The sequence below is a fragment of the Lissotriton vulgaris genome, chromosome 11 (assembly GCF_964263255.1).
Source record: "Lissotriton vulgaris chromosome 11, aLisVul1.2, whole genome shotgun sequence".
NCBI lineage: Eukaryota > Metazoa > Chordata > Amphibia > Caudata > Salamandridae > Lissotriton > Lissotriton vulgaris.
The window spans coordinates 120,650,485-120,669,838 of NC_141699.1; the positions used below are offsets into that span (position 1 = coordinate 120,650,485).

Below are 19,354 nucleotides of genomic sequence, written 5' to 3' on the forward strand. Positions count from 1 at the left end.
TCTACTGACCAGCACCTGACTATCTCTGTCATCATCTGACTCACTGCTTTCCACCTCCTCCTCTTCTTCTTCTTCCTCTTCCTCTACATCTACTTGAGGAGCTCCAGTGGTGGAGGCTTCCTCATCTACTAGGATGATAGGGGTAGGGGTGTCTACAGTGTCATCCTCTGAAGGATGGCCTCCTTCAGCATTCCCTGTGGGGTTTGCTTTAGAGGTCTTTAGAGCTTCAGACTGATCCAAAAGCTCTCTTAGGTGGTCTGCAGTAGGGGAAGGCCCTGTCTTCAGACCCCTTAAGACACAAAGCTGTCTTAGTTCCTTAAAAGGAAAAATAGCAAACTGGGATGGTGCCCTTGGAGGGTCACTCTCAACAGGAGTAAGTCCACTGGACCCCTCTGTTCCAGACATTGCTCTAGTGTGGGTGGATGTGTTGCAATCTACCTACACTGGTGTTTACCTACTAAACCTATCTAGTAGTTGTAGCTAGGGTGTGCTACTCCCTTTGCTCTACAACAACTAAGTTCAGTAGAACTTAAGTATACTAGTCTTGTTTTATATGTACCTAGCAGGTACCTGTGTGATCTTTCAGATGATAATCTCAAAGATTGTAATGGTAAAACAACAGCAAGCTCAGATCCCAATCCGCTGCTCACCAATGTGAGAAGTTGGCCTGGTATATAATGCTCACTAATTCTAGTGATCACTTTGTACCATGCCAAGCAACCCTTATGATGATGGTTGTAATTCAACCTTGTAGACCAGTTATCCTAGTGGTAACGTGGACAAAGCAGTCTTAGGCTAAACTCTGAAAGGCATGTGAAGCCAGCTGTTATACCATACACAACCCCCTTGAATACCAAATGAAAGGGACACCACACAGATATATATTGAAAATATATATTGATTTATTAACTATTAAAATCCCCTGGACTCTTTATGAGCACAGAAGCACAAGCGTTAAATCACAAGACAGTTTAAAATACACAAAAGTTGCACAATATGGATGAGCCCTAGGGGCCACCTAAACCATATACTAAATAAGTGGTATAAGAGATACCAGGAGGAAAGTGAGGAGGCCTAGGGCCTTGGGAATCGCTGGAGCTATTCGAGACTGGAGTTAACTAAGTCGGGAAAGGCCCACGGGACTCGGGTGCAGTGTTCAAAGTGCACGCACTTTACAATACAAAGTCTATGGTGCGTAAAAAGCACAAAGTTAGAAAGTTAGGAACCTTCCGAGTGACCTACGGAGCTGAAACTTAAAACACAGGCCCTTGGGATGTGTACCAGTGCAGGAGCACCGGCGGAGCTGAGTTACCTCACCCACAGGAAGCGGGTGCACAGGGTCGAAGATGTGTCGGGTTTCGTCACGCTGGTCGATGGTGCTTGGAGCTGAAGAGGCTGCAGGCGGCTCGATGAGAAGAGTTCCGGTGGATCCAAGGGTGGATCTGAAGAGTTGAAGACCTGAAAGCAGAGGGGACAGTGTTCAAAGTCACTAGCCAGTGACTGCCGTGGAACCAGAGTGGAACCAGGTGATGTCGGGTGCAAACAGGCGTTGTCGGGTAGCTTCTTTCCGCAGCCACGTGGATACCCGGGGTCGAGGACGTCCAGGAGTCGGTCACGAGCTGTCCCACGTAGGCTTCTCGCTGTTGGCGGTGTCGGCGACCTGATCGGAGCAAACAGGCCTTGGCAAATGCAAGCCACGCAGAAGTTGAAAGATGCTGTTCACTCGGACCAGCAAGGTCAGAGCGGGTGCTCCTTTTTACAGGAGCTTGGGTAGGTCTGGAGCAACCAGACCTGCTGTTTAAATCTTCGGGTTCGTCGCCAAGATGGCCGCTGGCCGCGTGGCTAGTGGCCGGGATGGCGCGTCGAGTGGCACAGTGCAAAAGGGCCCCACGCAGATCGTGGAGATGCTGGGGGGCTGATCTTCGGTGCAAGGGCTGCTCGGTGGTGGGGGTTCTCAATCCCCAAAGCACAACGTCGAGGATGCCTCAGAAGCTGCGCAGTCAGCTTTTCGGGTGTCTTTCAAGAGGTCCGGTCCCACGTCACTCGGTGCCTCCACGGGTCCCTTCTTTGCAGGGACTGTGGATCGGGCTCTGAGAGGTCTGGGAATCTGGTTCTTGTCGGGCTCTGGGCTCGGGCTCCGGCGGGAGGCGGCGGCAAAGCAGACGTCGAGTTGCTGGTTGGTACCTGTGTTCACAGGGTGGTCACTCCTTGGCCACAAGGGAGATTCTTCTTCAGTCTTCTGTGCAGCAGAATGTCGAAGTCCAGTCTTCTTCTTAGTTTTAAGTTGATTTCGGGATGATCTGCTGTGCAATGGCACTGCTCCCCCTCTTATTCCAATCTAGGGGGTGGATCACCTACTAGGTCCCTCCTCTGGGAGGAACCAGGAAGGGGGGCGGTTACACCCCCTTTCCTTTGTCCAGCTCCGCGCCAGGACTGGGGCTGGAAGGCCCCAGAACCGGTTTGGGCTGGCCTATGCACGGGGACACCTTGTGTGCCCCGGGCATGTCTGATTCTATTCAGCCCTGTCCTACCCAATACACAAAATCCTGTCTGGGGTGGTGCTCGCACCTCCCAAGGCAGGAAACCCTTTGTCCAGGCCACCATCTGCCGAGTTTCGGTCAGCAGCAGGAGGCCAGACTTGTGTCTGTGGTGGCAGCGTCCATTTTGTGAAGCTGAGGCTCTGTTTAACTTTAACCGGGGTTAAGGCTACACACATGTCGTGTCCCTCTAGAAGGGTGGAATGCTATCCCCGTCGCCAGAATTGGCGAGGGGATAGTATTCCAATTCGTATGACACCTTACTCGACATGTTTTGATAAAGCCAAACCAAAGATAGCATTTAACCGCGAGGATTATAATGCACTTAAGAGTATATGGTATGGCAATATCCCGGAACAGCTTAGGGAGTTGTTCCCGACAGCTGCAGACAGGCTCAGCTCATGCTAGAGCACCATCTCACATATTTCCAAGCACTCTGCCTCCAGGATTGATGAGGCCTTCCATAGGAGTGGCTGATAGGAACATATGTGTCCAGTTTAGGGTTAGGCACAGACATACTGTACCTAAGTAAGAGGTGGTTACACCGACTTACCCCAGCTGAGTGATCAGCCAGTTGTGTCAAATATGGAGGCCAGGCCAGGGGTGGCATAATATATGCTGCAGCCCCTGGTAGGCCGTGGATACACCTATGCCCTGGGCACCTAGGGTGCACTTATACAGGGGCTCATAAGGTGAACCAGTTCCAATTCGTAATGCACCTAAAGTGCATTGGCAGTAATTTAGAGAGAGAACAGCAGGCTGTGGGTCTGATTAGCAGGCCCACAGCCACATTAAGTCAGAAACCAGTGAAGCAAAAAGCAAAAATTTGGGGTGACCATAGGATAGCAGACCCTACTCTCCTACAGAAGGTGAGAACAAAGAGGAAGAAATACAAGAATTATGGAAAGGGGCGACCACTCGTTCCCCCCGAACGTATGGCGGAGTACCACGATCCCCCCGGGAAGCCATCTTGGGCGGGAGGCGAGTCTCGGCTGGTATGCCCGAAGCGGCGTAGCCGGGGCGCGCCTTTTCCCGCCCTAGAGTGGGTTGGCCTAGACACTGACGCGGCTGGCCACGCCCTTGGGGCAGGCAGGGGCGGGTTTACGCCCGCCCTGAAGACGGATAAAAGGCGAAGCAAGATCAGAAGGCATCCTCTTGTTCCTGTGCTCTGAAGCTGCACCTCCTCGCTGCAGGTGAGCTCGAGACGGAACGAAGAGCCAATTTTGAGCGTTGTAATCGTTCTTGTTTGTTTTTCAGATACTCTGTTGGAGAATGCCGAAGAAGGCGGGAAAGCGCATGACTACTGACCAGATGCTGCGCGTTCTCATGAAAGAGATGACCGAACTAAAGAGGCGAATGGATAAAAACGAGGAAGGGGGACCGAAACGTCCTTTGGCGGGAGCAGCCCCGGGAGGGAAAAACAAGAGGCCCAGGAGGGGAGCAGCTGGGGAGGACATCCCGGATCCCAGTACCCCGCTCGAGGCACCCACTCCCGTGCCGGAGGAAGGGAATCCGATTCCCGTTGTGGTCACCCCCGTGTCCGGGGAAGATATGCCGCCCGAGCTGGCAGCACAATTAGCAGCGTGGTTGGGTAAAGGTAGCGAGGGCGCCACGGCTGTCGACGCACAGGTGCTGATGAAGCAACTGCGTGAGTCACGGGAAGCAGCGAAGGTGTCCACGCCGGCTGCAGCTGTAGAGAAGCCACAGGGGAGGGGTTCAGTAGCAGAGGCAGCGTCCGGTTCAGGTAAGCGGCCATTGCCGATTGCGAGGGATGAGTCAGCACCCTCTCGTAGGGAAAAGTTGGGTCAGCATGTTCCTTTGGCTATTAAAGAGAAGATATGGGCAGGGGAGTACGTAAACATCTTCTCGTTGCTTACTGATCACTATGAGATGGAGCATGTTAAGGGCCAGAAGGATCTCATGCATCCGAGTGTTTGGCGCGCAAAAATGGCCGCCTTTAAGGTAAATGAAAACATTGGCAATTGGGGCAAAGCGTGGGGGGTTTTTACATCGATCTTGGGGGAACGAAGGCCCGATCTGTTACCCGAATTGCCGATTTATCAGTCACGAATCATGGGGTACTCGGTATCACACGAGGGTAATCATTGGTTCTGCTATGATAATCTGTTTAGAAAGGCTAAAGAACATGATAAAAACTTAACGTGGGACTGTTATGATTCTGTGTCATGGTCCAAAATGGAGGATACTGGTATGTTAAAATTGCCGTTAGTAGGGAGTAACGTTGGCGAATCCTCCCGCCAGTATGCGGGGACGCCCTTTCGATCAGGTGCGGGTACCGACAATTACTCGAGGCCTGCCGGCAATACAGGAAAAAGGGGGGTTTGTTGGAACTTCAACAGGGGTAAATGTACTAGGCCCCAGGGATCGTGCAAATTTAGACACGAATGTAGTGGGTGTGGGCAATCATCCCATCCTGAGTCCACGTGCAGAGCCAAAACGGGTGATAACGGGGGTAGAGGAGGCGCCAAACAGGTCTAACATAGTCCGAGGGGCGCCTTTACCTACCCCGATTGATACCTTGGCAATGATTCCCTGGCTCAGTGAATACCCGGATCGTACTTCTGCTGGGGTGTTGCGGAACGGGTTTTCCTATGGTTTCCGCATCCCAGTGGGGGACTTTCAAGGTGTAGAGAAATGTAAAAATCAGCTATCGGTCTTCCAGCATACGACCGTGGTACAGGATAAGATCAGGAAGGAGGTTACTCGGGGTCGAGTCGCCGGTCCGTTTAGTGTACCACCGGTTCTTAACTTTGTTTGTTCCCCGTTAGGTGTGGTCCCAAAGAAGGACCCGGGTGAGTTTCGGCTGATACATAATTTATCAGCCCCACGTGGTCTTTCCGTAAACGAAGCGATAGACCCGGAAGTGTGTTCGGTGCGGTACGCATCCTTCGATGAGGCCGTAGCCATTTTGAATCGCCTGGGGCCCGGGGCGCTGATGGCAAAATCTGATATCGAGTCAGCATTCCGGTTGCTCCCGGTACATCCAGACGATCAGCGTCTCCTTGGTTTCATGTTTCAGGGTCATTATTACATGGATAGGTGTATGCCGATGGGGTGCTCTATATCTTGTGCCTATTTCGAAAAATTCAGTAGTTTTCTACAATGGGTCTTCACAAGGAAGACGGGTTTCCAGCATGTGATGCATTACCTTGATGATTTTTTGTTCCTGGGGGCAGCCGGGGATCCGGAATGTGGGCAGGCTTTGGCGCAATTTTGTGTCTTGATGAAGCAGTTTGGCGTGCCATTGGCACCAGGTAAGACTGTGGGGCCTTCCACTTGCCTCGAGTTTCTGGGGATCGAGTTAGACTCCGGAGAAGGTTGTTTTCGTTTACCAGCTGACAAAGTGTTAAAATTCAGGACATCCCTGCAAATGTGTATAAGGGGACCTAAAGTTAAGCTGCATCAATTACAGCAGTTAGTTGGCCAGTTGAATTTTGCCCTGAGGGTTATACCAATGGCCCGCCCCTTTTCCCGTTCGATTGCTCAAGCCATGGTCGGCCTGAAGGAGGGCCATCATCGCACAAGGCTCTCGGCAGAGGTCCGCCAGGACATGCGCATTTGGTTGGCATTTCTGGCGGATTTCAATGGTCGAGTCGTCTGGAACAAACCGGCCGTGTCCTCTGAGGAGCTGGGGCTGTGGACAGATTCGGCAGGGAGCATAGGTTTTGGTGCCATCTTCGGCACAAGATGGTCTGCACAAAAGTGGCCGACATGGTGGCATGACAATGGACTGACAAGTAACATTGCTTTCCTGGAACTTTTCCCCATTTTAGTGGCCCTGAGAACTTGGCCCGAAGGGTTCAAAGATCACTCTGTGGTATTTTGGTCTGACAATATGACCGTGGTCGAGTGTATCAATAGCCAGGCAGCACGATGCAAATGGATTTTGAGACTGCTCAAGGAAATTGTTTTACTGTGTATGCAATTGAATGTGCTATTCAGAGCAAGACATGTCCCAGGGGTAATGAACCAGGCGGCTGATGCACTGTCTCGTTTTCGTATGCAGGCTTTCTGGGGTTTTCTTCCCACAGCGGACCCGGAGCCGGCACCCTTTCCCGAAGCTCTCTGGTCTCTCGGTGCCCCGAACTTCGTAACCTCGTGGGAGAGAGTTTAGCACCCAGGACGAGGAAGGCATATGAAGGGGCGTTCCGGTCCTATTTAGCCTTTTTGGGGACTGATAGAGAGGAGCTTTGGGGCCAGGAGGAGTGGGTGGTAAATTTTCTGATGTCCTTACATCTGGTCGGGAAATCGGTGGCCACGGCTCAGAGGCACCGGGCTGCCATTTCCTTTGTTGCTAGGGCTCATGGGCTCCATGACCCGACAGCGTCTTTCGTAGTACAGAAAGCGCTACGGGGGTGGCAACGCCTTGAGGGTCGCAGAGTAGACGATAGGCGCCCGATAGGTTTGGATAGGCTGGCCCAGTTATTATCCAGACTCCCTGCTACGTGTTCATCTCAGTTTGAGACAGTGTTATTCCGAGCCGCTTTTACGCTGGCATTCCATGGGGCTATGCGGGTAAGCGAACTAGTGGCGAGGAACAAGCAGGATGTGACAGGAGGATTGTGCCAGGAGCACGTCCAGATCAGAGGGGAGACAATGACGGTCTCATTTGTCAGGTCCAAGACCGATCAAAGTGGGATGGGCGACTGCGTAATCATACGCAGGATTCCCGGGTCCTCCATGTGCCCGGTAAAGTGTTTAGAAGATTATTTAGCACGAAGGGTGGCATCATGGGGGGGGACCTTGTTGAGACACGCTGACGCCACCCCACTGACAAAGTTTCAGTTTCAGCGGGTGCTTGCGATGTCGATTGCCGCTGCGGGCTTGAACCCGGGCGAGTTTGGGACCCATTCCTTTCGGATAGGGGCTGCTACAGAAGCTACAGCCAGGGGTCTGAATGTGGAACAAGTTAAACGGGTGGGGCGTTGGTCCTCCAATTGTTATAAAAGGTATGTGCGGTTGCACATGTTGTGAAGCTGTAACGATGTACTCACGCTTCTTGTTTTTGTTTGGTTTTCAGTTGCGCAAGCCTACGAGGCGGGGCGGACTTTGCAGTCGACCCAACACCGGGCCAGCGGTCAGACATTACCGGCTGTGAAAAAGGAAGTGTGGGTCGTGGGCCACTCATACGTGAGACGTGCCGCAGACGTATTCAAGGCAGGTGACATGATTCACGTAGCTGGGGAATACGGGTACAGTGTGTCCTTCTACGGAAGAGGCGGTCTCTGTATTGACCAGTTTCAATCATTTTTTGAGGGTTTGCTAGGGCGGACGAGGTCACCGCCGTCTGTAGTCATAGTACATCTTGGGGGTAATGATTTGGTCACCACTGGTAGACGACTTCTTCTTGAGGCGATGCTTTCCACAGTAAGTTGGTTGGCAAGGAGAGTTCCAGGGTGCACAATTGCGTGGTCCCATATGATCCCACGAAAAGTGTGGCGGGGGGCTATTTCGGTTCCTGCTTTAAATCATTCTGTTAGAAAGCTTAATAACAAAGTGAGTAGGTTGTTCCGTTCCAAGACACTGCATTCTATTTCGCATGGGTGTATTAATGATGACAGTATGTATTTGGGGGATGGAGTGCATTTGTCTCGGGTGGGGAATGAGTTACTCATAGGAGACTTCTTAGCATGGCTAAAAACGTTATACCATGACCTTTAGGTAGGAGTGTTGTGGGGGGTCCGGATAGCCGGTCAACTATCCGGCCTGTGGCGGTAAGGTCATGATCGGTGAGCACTAATTGGAAGATCCCTATGAGTGGGCGTCACCCAGCACGGATGGGAGCGCTCGGGGGAGGTGGCCATTGGCCCCTCAACGGGGAGGCGGTCCCTTCTAAGGATGGGTCGCCGAAAGAAAAGGAAAGGCGGTCAAGGCCCCTTCCTGGGTAGGAGGGGTTACAGCCCCCTCCTGGGGAATTTCCCGGGGCCAGGACGTCTGCGACGGCAGATGTGGTAAGTTGTGTGGGGTTTGGGGGGGGGTCTACGTTACCTTCTAGATACCTCACACGAGTCCTCGTACGACCTCTAAGTGGCGTCGAGTTTTATTGGGGCCCCCGTCAAGTCAAGGGAAATTGGTAATTGCACTTGAGGTACGCCTCTGGGCCGCCCCTCACAAGTGAGGGCGATATTTCTGGGTTAGGGATCTTGACACCGGTTACGACCTTGCCGTTGGCCCTTAAACGTTAGGATGTACAATTTCAAAATTTCAAGTAAATGTTTTGTAGGATGTTAGTTCGGCTAGGAGAACCTTTGTATTAGAGAATCTGTTAAGGTTAGCCAAACATCGCAATGTGGTAATGAAATTGTACATAATATGAAACTGTTTATTTAATGTTTTAATTTTGTTTCATATTTTAATAAATACGGCCGGGAGGGTCACTCCCTCCCGTCTTCCAAAAACTTCAGAACTGTTTCCGGTTTCCCATCCTTGGGGATTGTGTTGAGAGGGGGTGGCGGGTATCTCAGCCATATGGAAAGGGGCGACCACTCGGTCCCCCCGAACGTATGGCGGAGTACCACGATCCCCCCGGGAAGCCATCTTGGGCGGGAGGCGAGTCTCGGCTGGTATGCCCGAAGCGGCGTAGCCGGAGCGCGCCTTTTCCCGCCCTAGAGTGGGTTGGCCTAGACACTGACGCGGCTGGCCACGCCCTTGGGGCAGGCAGGGGCGGGTTTACGCCCGCCCTGAAGACGGATAAAAGGCGAAGCAAGATCAGAAGGCATCCTCTTGTTCCTGTGCTCTGAAGCTGCACCTCCTCGCTGCACGTGAGCTCGAGACGGAACGAAAAGCCAATTTTGACCCACCCACCAGCCCCTGAGGACAGCAAGTGGTTTTTTTGAATAAAGTTGATGGATAACTCTGATTTTCGTTTACAGGTTGTGGTATTATTGTGATGATTTTGAGTATGTAATAAAGAATGGTCGATTTGTGTTACGTTTCGCAAATAAAGAAATTCTGCTTTAGTGTTCATTGGTAAGCATGCTTGTAATAAAATTGTAGTTGCTACTGTCTTTTTTAGTTTAGTCATTTAGTTAGCATTGTCGTATTTATTTTGGTCGGGCGGTAAGGTCATGATCGGTGAGCACTAATTGGAAGATCCCTATGAGTGGGCGTCACCCAGCACGGATGGGAGCGCTCGGGGGAGGTGGCCATTGGCCCCTCAACGGGGAGGCGGTCCCTTCTAAGGATGGGTCGCCGAAAGAAAAGGAAAGGCGGTCAAGGCCCCTTCCTGGGTAGGAGGGGTTACAGCCCCCTCCTGGGGAATTTCCCGGGGCCAGGACGTCTGCGACGGCAGATGTGGTAAGTTGTGTGGGGTTTGGGGGGGGGTCTACGTTACCTTCTAGATACCTCACACGAGTCCTCGTACGACCTCTAAGTGGCGTCGAGTTTTATTGGGGCCCCCGTCAAGTCAAGGGAAATTGGTAATTGCACTTGAGGTACGCCTCTGGGCTGCCCCTCACAAGTGAGGGCGATATTTCTGGGTTAGGGATCTTGACACCGGTTACGACCTTGCCGTTGGCCCTTAAACGTTAGGATGTACAATTTCAAAATTTCAAGTAAATGTTTTGTAGGATGTTAGTTCGGCTAGGAGAACCTTTGTATTAGAGAATCTGTTAAGGTTAGCCAAACATCGCAATGTGGTAATGAAATTGTACATAATATGAAACTGTTTATTTAATGTTTTAATTTTGTTTCATATTTTAATAAATACGGCCGGGAGGGTCACTCCCTCCCGTCTTCCAAAAACTTCAGAACTGTTTCCGGTTTCCCATCCTTGGGGATTGTGTTGAGAGGGGGTGGCGGGTATCTCAGCCATATGAAAACTGATCAAGGAGAAAAAATCTCTAAGTTACTGCCGTATTTAAAAAGCTGAGAAAACAAAAAGAACGTAAAGAGTAAACTGAAGCCAAATAAAGTCACAGTTTTCTCCTTGTCACAGATACCAATTATGCAAGTAAATCGCATTGAAAAATAAACTATCTTATTTTTTTATTACATATTCTCCAGTCTCCGAAGAGACTGTCAAAAATTGTCATTTCAACTATATTTCAAGTCTCCATGACGGGGTATTGGGTAAAGTTTTCAATAAGCAATAATCACGCCTCGGTTAAACCTCATTGGCTACGATACTGCCACTGCGCAAAGCTAACCAATTATAGTGTGAATTTCATGCCCACTCGCCCTAGCACCTCATGTTACAAAGAACATGAACCCTTTTCAAAAGATTTTATCTATTTATGCATAACTACACCTCCACTGCTTCTGACAGGCAATGTAAGACATATGTTGGCGTTGTTTTACTAATTTCCATCAGCTCTCTGCCCCAAACCGTCGCTAGCCACACGCAGAGAATTCTGGGAAATTGTATGCTAAATAGCTCTTCAGGTAAGCAGCACCCTCCCTAGGTATGGATTTGATGCTCAGACAGATATCCCTTCACACAAAGATGAGATCTAGGCTGCTAGCCATGGGTTGTGGAAAATATAAGAAGCACAAATTCATAATAGCATCCTCATAGGGCCCACTGTCTTCAAATGTTTACTAGAGGAGGAACAGCAATAATTTAAAGGAAAATAAATCATAGCTACATTTTTCCATTTTCCATACTGCAAGTCTGCCATTTCATTGCACTACATAGTTGCATTTGCTGCATTTCATTTTTAGCTTTAGGGGGTACAATATACTGGTTTCCTGGTTTTCAAAACATTCCAGGGGAAGATTCACAAGGATCTGACGCATCTGCATAGATGCATACTTTTCCTTGCGTCAGTGCTGAATGTCCTTGTGCCACTATGGATGTGCTGTATTTACAATACAGTGCTCCATGGTGCAAGGATTAACAGATGCATCAAAAATTCTGACACATGTGTTGGCACAAAAGTGACGCATTGCTGAAGTTGATCATGAAAGTGAAGCAAAAAGCCATGAGTCATTCCAAACGCTTGGTCTGTGCAGGCGTAGGGATTTTGCCGCAGTGAAGGCGTAAAGTGACGCAGTGAAATCTTGTAGATTTCAGTGCGTGAGTTCTACAAGGCTTTTTTTCGTGGAAACGCCCACCCTGCATACATTATGCCTGACGCAGGTATAATGTGATGCAGGGCTTTATAATGTGACGCATCTCCCTAGATGCGTCACATTGTAAAAGGGCCGCAACATTTACGCCGCAGCTGCGCCACAATACAGATTTTTATATGTGCCCTGTAAATGGCTGTGTGTACGTTGTGTGTCTCCGTCGGCATGCAGCATACAAATTTTCCCGGATCATGTAGCCCAGTTGGGCTGATGCAGCCACGCAAGACCTCTTTGCGTGACCTCATTGTCACCGATTCAAATCAGGGAGGATCCACGCAGCCTTTCATGGCTCTCAGGTGAAAAAATGGGCCTTAGGGCAAGGAAGGAAATAGGACCCCTTATTCATGTTTGAAATATAAAATACCGCAATAATCGGGGTTCAGTGGGTCCCGCAGGTCTGTGGGCGCCAGTGCCACTGCACCTGCTGCAACAATGGAAGCTACGCCCCTGTCATACAGCTGGGTAACATCAATTAGTCAGTGACTAAAAGAGCATTAAAAATACACTTTACATAATGTTAAATGACAAAAACAACAGCTTTGTCAGTTCTTGTTCTGTTTCAAGCACTCCATACAATCTGTATGAACCCTCTCCGCATTTCCCTACTGATAACAAACGCCTTTGCCACCAGAAATAAACTTTCTAGGTGGTTTGTGTACATTTGAATGGGAGATGAGACCTCGAAAGAGCCCAGCTCTGCAACGGACTGCGAGTCAACTCAGAGAGCGGAAACAAAGCCCGTACTCTGGCCATCAACTACCCGAGCGAATCCGGGGATCGAAGGTGAGAACAAAGAGGAAGAAATTCAAGAATTATGAAAACTGATCAAGGAGAAAAAATCCCTAAGTTACTGCCGCATTTAAAAAGCTGAGAAAACAAAAAGAACGTAAAGAGTAAACTGAAGCCAAATAAAGTCACAGTTTTCTCCTTGTCACAGATAACAATTATGCAAGTAAATCGCATTGAAAAATAAACTATCTTATTTTTTTATTACATATTCTCCAGTCTCCGAAGAGACTGTCAAAAATTGTCATTTCAACTATATTTCAAGTCTCCATGACGGGGTATTGGGTAAAGTATTCAATAAGCAATAATCGCGCCTCGGTTAAACCTCATCGGCTACAATACTGCCACTGCGCAAAGCTAACCAAGTATAGTGTGAATTTCATGCCCACTCGCCCTAGTACCTCATGTTACAAAGAACATGAACCCTTTTCAAAAGATTTTATCTGTTTATGCATAACTACACCTCCACTGCTTCTGACAGGCAATGTAAGACATATGTTGGCGTTGTTTTACTAATTTCCATCAGCTCTCTGCCCCAAACCGTCGCTAGCCACACGCAGAGAATTCTGGGAAATTGTATGCTAAATAGCTCTTCAGGTAAGCAGCACCCTCCCTAGGTATGGATTTGATGCTCAGACAGATATCCCTTCACACAAAGATGAGATCTAGGCTGCTAGCCATGGGTTGTGGAAAATATAAGAAGCACAAATTCATAATAGCATCCTCATAGGGCCCACTGTCTTCAAATGTATACTAGAGGAGGAACAGCAATAATTTAAAGGAAAATAAATCATAGCTACATTTTTCCATTTTCTATACTGCAAGTCTGCCATTTCATTGCACTATATAGTTGCATTTGCTGCATTTCATTTTTAGCTTTAGGGGGTACAATATACTGGTTCCCTGGTTTTCAAAACATTCTAGGGGAAGATTCACAAGGATCTGACGCATCTGCATAGATGCATGCTTTTCCTTGCGTCAGTGCTGAATGTCCTTGTGCCACTATGGATGTGCTGTATTTACAATACAGTGCTCCATGGTGCAAGGATTAACAGATGCATCAGAAATTCTGACACATGTGTTGGCACAAAAGTGACGCATTGCTGAAGTTGATCATGAAAGTGAAGCAAAAAGCCATGAGTCATTCCAAACGCTTGGTCTGTGCAGGCGTAGGGATTTCGCCGCAGTGAAGGCGTAAAGTGACGCAGTGAAATCTTGTAGATTTCAGTGCGTGATTTCTACAAGGCTTTTTTTTGTGGAAACGCCCACCCTGCATACATTATGCCTGACGCAGGTATAATGTGATGCAGGGCTTTATAATGTGACGCATCTCCCTAGATGCGTCACATTGTAAAAGGGCCGCAACATTTACGCCGCAGCTGCGCCACAATACAGATTTTTATATGTGCCCTGTAAATGTCTGTGTGTACGTTGTTTGTCTCCGTCGGCATGCAGCATACAAATTTTCCCGGATCATGTAGCCCAGTTGGGCTGATGCAGCCACGCAAGAGCTCTTTGCGTGACCTCATTGTCACTGATTCAAATCAGGGAGGATCCACGCAGCCTTTCATGGCTCTCAGGTGAAAAAATGGGCCCTAGGGCAAGGAAGGAAATAGGACCCCTTATTCATGTTTGAAATATAAAATACCGCAATAATCGGGGTTCAGTGGGTCCCGCAGGTCTGTGGGCGCCAGTGCCACTGCACCTGCTGCAACAATGGAAGCTACGCCCCTGTCATACAGCTGGGTAACATCAATTACTCAGTGACAAAAAGAGCATTAAAAATACACTTTACATAATGTTAAATGACAAAAACAACAGCTTTGTCAGTTCTTGTTCTGTTTCAAGAACTCCATACAATCTGTATGAACCCTCTCCGCATTTTCCTACTGATAACAAACGCCTTTGCTCCCAGAAATAAACTTTCTAGGTGGTTTGTGTACATTTGAATGGGAGATGAGACCTCGAAAGAGCCCAGCTCTGCAACGGACTGCGAGTCAACTCAGAGAGCGGAAACAAAGCCCGTACTCTGGCCATCAACTACCCGAGCGAATCCGGGGATCGAAGGTGAGAACAAAGAGGAAGAAATACAAGAATTATGAAAACTGATCAAGGAGAAAAAATCCCTAAGTTACTGCCGTATTTAAAAAGCTGAGAAAACAAAAAGAACGTAAAGAGTAAACTGAAGCCAAATAAAGTCACAGTTTTCTCCTTGTCACAGATAACAATTATGCAAGTAAATCGCATTGAAAAATAAACTATCTTATTTTTTTATTACATATTCTCCAGTCTCCGAAGAGACTGTCCAAAATTGTCATTTCAACTATATTTCAAGTCTCCATAACGAGGTATTGGGTAAAGTTTTCAATAAGCAATAATCGCGCCTCGGTTAAACCTCATTGGCTACGATACATCCACTGCGCAAAGCTAACCAATTATAGTGTGAATTTCATGCCCACTCGCCCTAGTACCTCATGTTACAAAGAACATGAACCCTTTTCAAAAGATTTTATCTATTTATGCATAACTACACCTCCACTGCTTCTGACAGGCAATGTAAGACATATGTTGGCGTTGTTTTACTAATTTCCATCAGCTCTCTGCCCCAAACCGTCGCTAGCCACACGCAGAGAATTCTGGGAAATTGTATGCTAAATAGCTCTTCAGGTAAGCAGCACCCTCCCTAGGTATGGATTTGATGCTCAGACAGATATCCCTTCACACAAAGATGAGATCTAGGCTGCTAGCCATGGGTTGTGGAAAATATAAGAAGCACAAATTCATAATAGCATCCTCATAGGGCCCACTGTCTTCAAATGTTTACTAGAGGAGGAACAGCAATAATTTAAAGGAAAATAAATCATAGCTACATTTTTCCATTTTCCATACTGCAAGTCTGCCATTTCATTGCACTACATAGTTGCATTTGCTGCATTTCATTTTCAGCTTTAGGGGGTACAATATACTGGTTTCCTGGTTTTCAAAACATTCTAGGGGAAGATTCACAAGGATCTGACGCATCTGCATAGATGCATATTTTTCCTTGCGTCAGTGCTGAATGTCCTTGTGCCACTATGGATGTGCTGTATTTACAATACAGTGCTCCATGGTGCAAGGATTAACAGATGCATCAGAAATTCTGACACATGTGTTGGCACAAAAGTGACGCATTGCTGAAGTTGATCATGAAAGTGAAGCAAAAAGCCATGAGTCATTCCAAACGCTTGGTCTGTGCAGGCGTAGGGATTTTGCCGCAGTGAAGGCGTAAAGTGACGCAGTGAAATCTTGTAGATTTCAGTGCGTGAGTTCTACAAGGCTTTTTTTTTCGTGGAAACGCCCACCCTGCATACATTATGCCTGACGCAGGTATAATGTGATGCAGGGCTTTATAATGTGACGCATCTCCCTAGATGCGTCACATTGTAAAAGGGCCGCAACATTTACGCCGCAGCTGCGCCACAATACAGATTTTTATATGTGCCCTGTAAATGGCTGTGTGTACGTTGTGTGTCTCCGTCGGCATGCAGCATACAAATTTTCCCGGATCATGTAGCCCAGTTGGGGGGGGCGTGGCTAGCAAGCCACCATGGCGGACGGAGTTTGCTAGTGCTCCGGTGCCGCCGGGGGAGTTAATATCCTGATATCCACGCCGAGGGGCCGCTTTCATCCGAAAACGGCTGTATCCTGAAGTCAAGACCCCCCGCCTGCTCCGCTGACTGTCCTGGAGGTCTGGCGACTGGAGATCCGAAGATACGCCGTGGTCTGCATAGGGGGCCTCACATCAGGCTGCAGGCCGGGGCCTCGAGTAGAGAGGGTGCCTGGACAACGGAGACCGGGGGGCGGCGGTGCGCCGGACCCTCCGGGGCCAGAGGCGGCCCCCCGCGACAGTGACCTTGCCCCTGCGTGTGCCCGGGAATACGGACGGTGCCTTGGGGACCCTGGTGCCAGGAGGAGTGCAGAGACGGAGGACGGCCCTGCGCTGGGGGCTGGGGCTCCGGAGCACGGGCGCTGGGGACTGACTGCTCCCGCCGCTGGCGGCGCCTGTTTGCTGAGGTGCCCCCCGCCTGGCCTGCTGCACACCTGCAGGGATTAACGGTGAGGAGCCCGGAGGAGAGAGGAGGGGGACTCCTGAGGCCTTGCGCTGGGCGAGGGGCCGGGGGCTCTAGTGCAGATGCTGCCCTGAGTCTCGGAGAGGGTGGACTGAGGCGGGCAGGGATTCATGGCCCCGGGACCGGATCCTGTTACGGAGCCCTGATTGATCGGCTGACCAGCGGCGGGGCTGAGGTGGTGCGGGACCTGCCTCTGCGTGATGGGATGGAGCCTGGGGCGCTGATGAGACCTGGATGACACAGTGGATGCCACCAGAGCGCCAATAACGGTACACCACCGGCCGGCCCTCTTAGATCTGCCCCTCGTATATCCATAATCAGGAATCCAGGAGTGGCGGCGCCCATTTTACCCTACTGCCGCCCCTGGACCGCCGGAAATGGATTGGTGGAGGGGGAGTTATAACGCCTGAGGGTGGATGCCACTGCGGCAGACATCAACGCCATTATAGTCTGTGAGGGGTGAGAGGCAGCCCCCCCCGCGGACTCACTGAGAACTTTCAGCAGCTGCCCCCGGGTGTGAGTGCAGGGAGGGGCCAGCGGGGAGACTACCAGGGCATAGAACGCACATTGGGCGGCTGAAACTCGCCCTGTGACGCACCCCTGCCGCCAACCGGACATCCGTCGTACACCATGGTGCGCAAAGGCGTGAAGAATGCGGAGGGCAAGGAGGGAACGATCACGGGTCCCAATCTGGACGCGGACCCCGGGGGCTCTGCGCCGCTGACTCTGACCTCCACCATCTCGGAGAGCCAGCAAGGCGACAAGCTGGACCTTATCCTTAAAGAGATCAGGGACTCCAGGGCTGTGATGGAGACGCAGATGGGCACCCTCACCACTAACCTTTCCTTGCTTAAGGCGGATCATGAGAAACTAGCGGACAAGGTCAAAGATCAGGGACTGTCGATAGCTGAAATTGCCCCGGCAGTAGCGGAACATACGGACTCCATCCAACTGATCCAACATCAAGTAAAAACCCTGATGGAACGCGTGGAGGATGCGGAAGGGCGCAATCGGCGCAATAACATCCGCGTTATTGGCCTGCCGGAGAGAAGCGAGGGGACCCGCCCGGCGGAGTTCATGGAACAATGGTTTCAGGATAACGTTGCCTCTGAGGGTCTATCACCGTTCTTCTGTGTAGAGAGGGCTCACAGGATCCCAACTGGCCAACCAAAACCGGGACAATCACCGCGGCCACTTATTGTCAAAATCCTAAATTACCGGGACAGAGACATGCTGCTAAGCCAGGCCAGAATAAAATCGGTCATACAGTGGGAGAACAAACGGATATCACTGTACCCGGACTACACCACTCACGTGCAGAAACAACGGTCCTCTTACTATGAGGTGAAACAGAGACTCCAGAAGGCAAAACTGCGCTACGCCTTATTGTTCCCTGCGCGTCTGAAGGTGATCCACGACAAAAAAACTAATTTCTTCGAAAGCCCTACCGACGTGGAGGAATGGATGGAAGTGATGGAGATTGAGGAACGTTTGGACCCGACGCAGGACTCTACGGACAGCGGGTCCAAAGAAAATTCGACTCAGGAGGAGAACAGGAAAGGCAACCGACGCAATCACCCAAAACAATGCAAACCGACCGCCCACCAACAGAAGCAGGGACAAGATGATGCAGTGGCAGCGGTGGGCTCCTTCAGAGACGACCGAGAGACCATTAACACGGACACTGAGGATAGCACAATACACTCGGACTCGGACAACAGTATGGTCCTGTTCCCGACTGTGACACCTAGAGCCGCGGATGACCTTATAGACAATGCCTAAGAGTAATACCTCTTTTGGGCCTGACCTGAAGCTTGAATACAACCTGATATCCTTTTCTGTATGAACTAGGGGGGCGGCGGGGGTGTGGGAGCGGGAGGAATATGTTTACTTGGAATATATGTGTGGTCCTTATTTTGCTGGCGAATACCAGGTTGCCTGGACTCAGGGGGGGAAAGAGAATTCTGTACGGGGCTCGTGGGATGAGACTCACGCACCTCCTGTGCTCCTACGACATACGGCTGCAGCTTGTTGACTGTATCAGTAAAGGGCCACCCTTGTTCCCCCCCCTCCCCTCCCCCTTTCCTCTGTTTCCCCCCCCCTCCATAAGACGTGGCTACATATACCCAACACTTTCCGAGAGAACTCTCCCGGCGGCGCCGTTGAGCCGGCGGATGGACAGAGTATGACTCTATGGACCCGGCAAGTGCTTGGCCGACCCCCCACTAGCGTATGCAAAGTTACCAGTTTACTTACGTTTCACAGTTCATGGTTCGGCACAGCAAGGTTCAGAGGCTGCGCCTCCACAGTTGGGGTTTGGGATAGGGTGGGTACTGTCTCCTGGTTGACAATGAAGAATCGCTCGCTAAGACATATGGGAACACTCCTTGCGACACCTACAAAGGGTTATGGCTGACGTACAAGGAAAGTATAGGCTGGTCACCTGGAATGTGAGAGGGCTGGGGGCGGTGCAGAAGAGACACAGAGTACATGCTTTCCTGCTTAGACAAAAGGCACATATAGTGTTCCTACAGGAGTCACACATGACACACTCCGAGGCACTCCTGCTACGGAAGAAATGGAGGGGTACCATATTCTCTACAACATACTCTGCCTTCTCCAGGGGGGCCACGATATGGGTGCGCCACGGCACTCCGTTTGTGGAACTGGAAAGACGAACTGACGAACAAGGACGTTATGTACTGGTGAGGGGCACCCTGGACGGGGAGGTGGTAGTCTTGGGCAGCATTTATGCCCCGAATTTTGATCAGGATAGGTTCCTTGCTGCAGTGGGCCGGACGTTGGCGGACTGGGTAGACGTCCCCTGGATCT

At 50.1% G+C, this 19,354-nt stretch overlaps 3 non-coding genes across 3 annotated transcripts; all 3 read right to left on the bottom strand.

Moving 5' to 3' along the window:
- Positions 1–10,562: 10,562 nt before the first annotated feature.
- LOC147679216 (U4 spliceosomal RNA) lies at positions 10,563–10,702 on the bottom strand. The gene has a single exon (XR_015301720.1). It is a non-coding gene; the product is annotated as a U4 spliceosomal RNA (small nuclear RNA).
- A 1,930-nt stretch (positions 10,703–12,632) lies between these two features.
- Positions 12,633–12,772, bottom strand: LOC147679217 (U4 spliceosomal RNA). Its single transcript, XR_015301823.1, has one exon. It is a non-coding gene; the product is annotated as a U4 spliceosomal RNA (small nuclear RNA).
- A 1,930-nt stretch (positions 12,773–14,702) lies between these two features.
- Positions 14,703–14,842, bottom strand: LOC147679218 (U4 spliceosomal RNA). Its single transcript, XR_015301837.1, has one exon. It is a non-coding gene; the product is annotated as a U4 spliceosomal RNA (small nuclear RNA).
- Between the last annotated feature and the right edge of the window lie 4,512 nt (positions 14,843–19,354).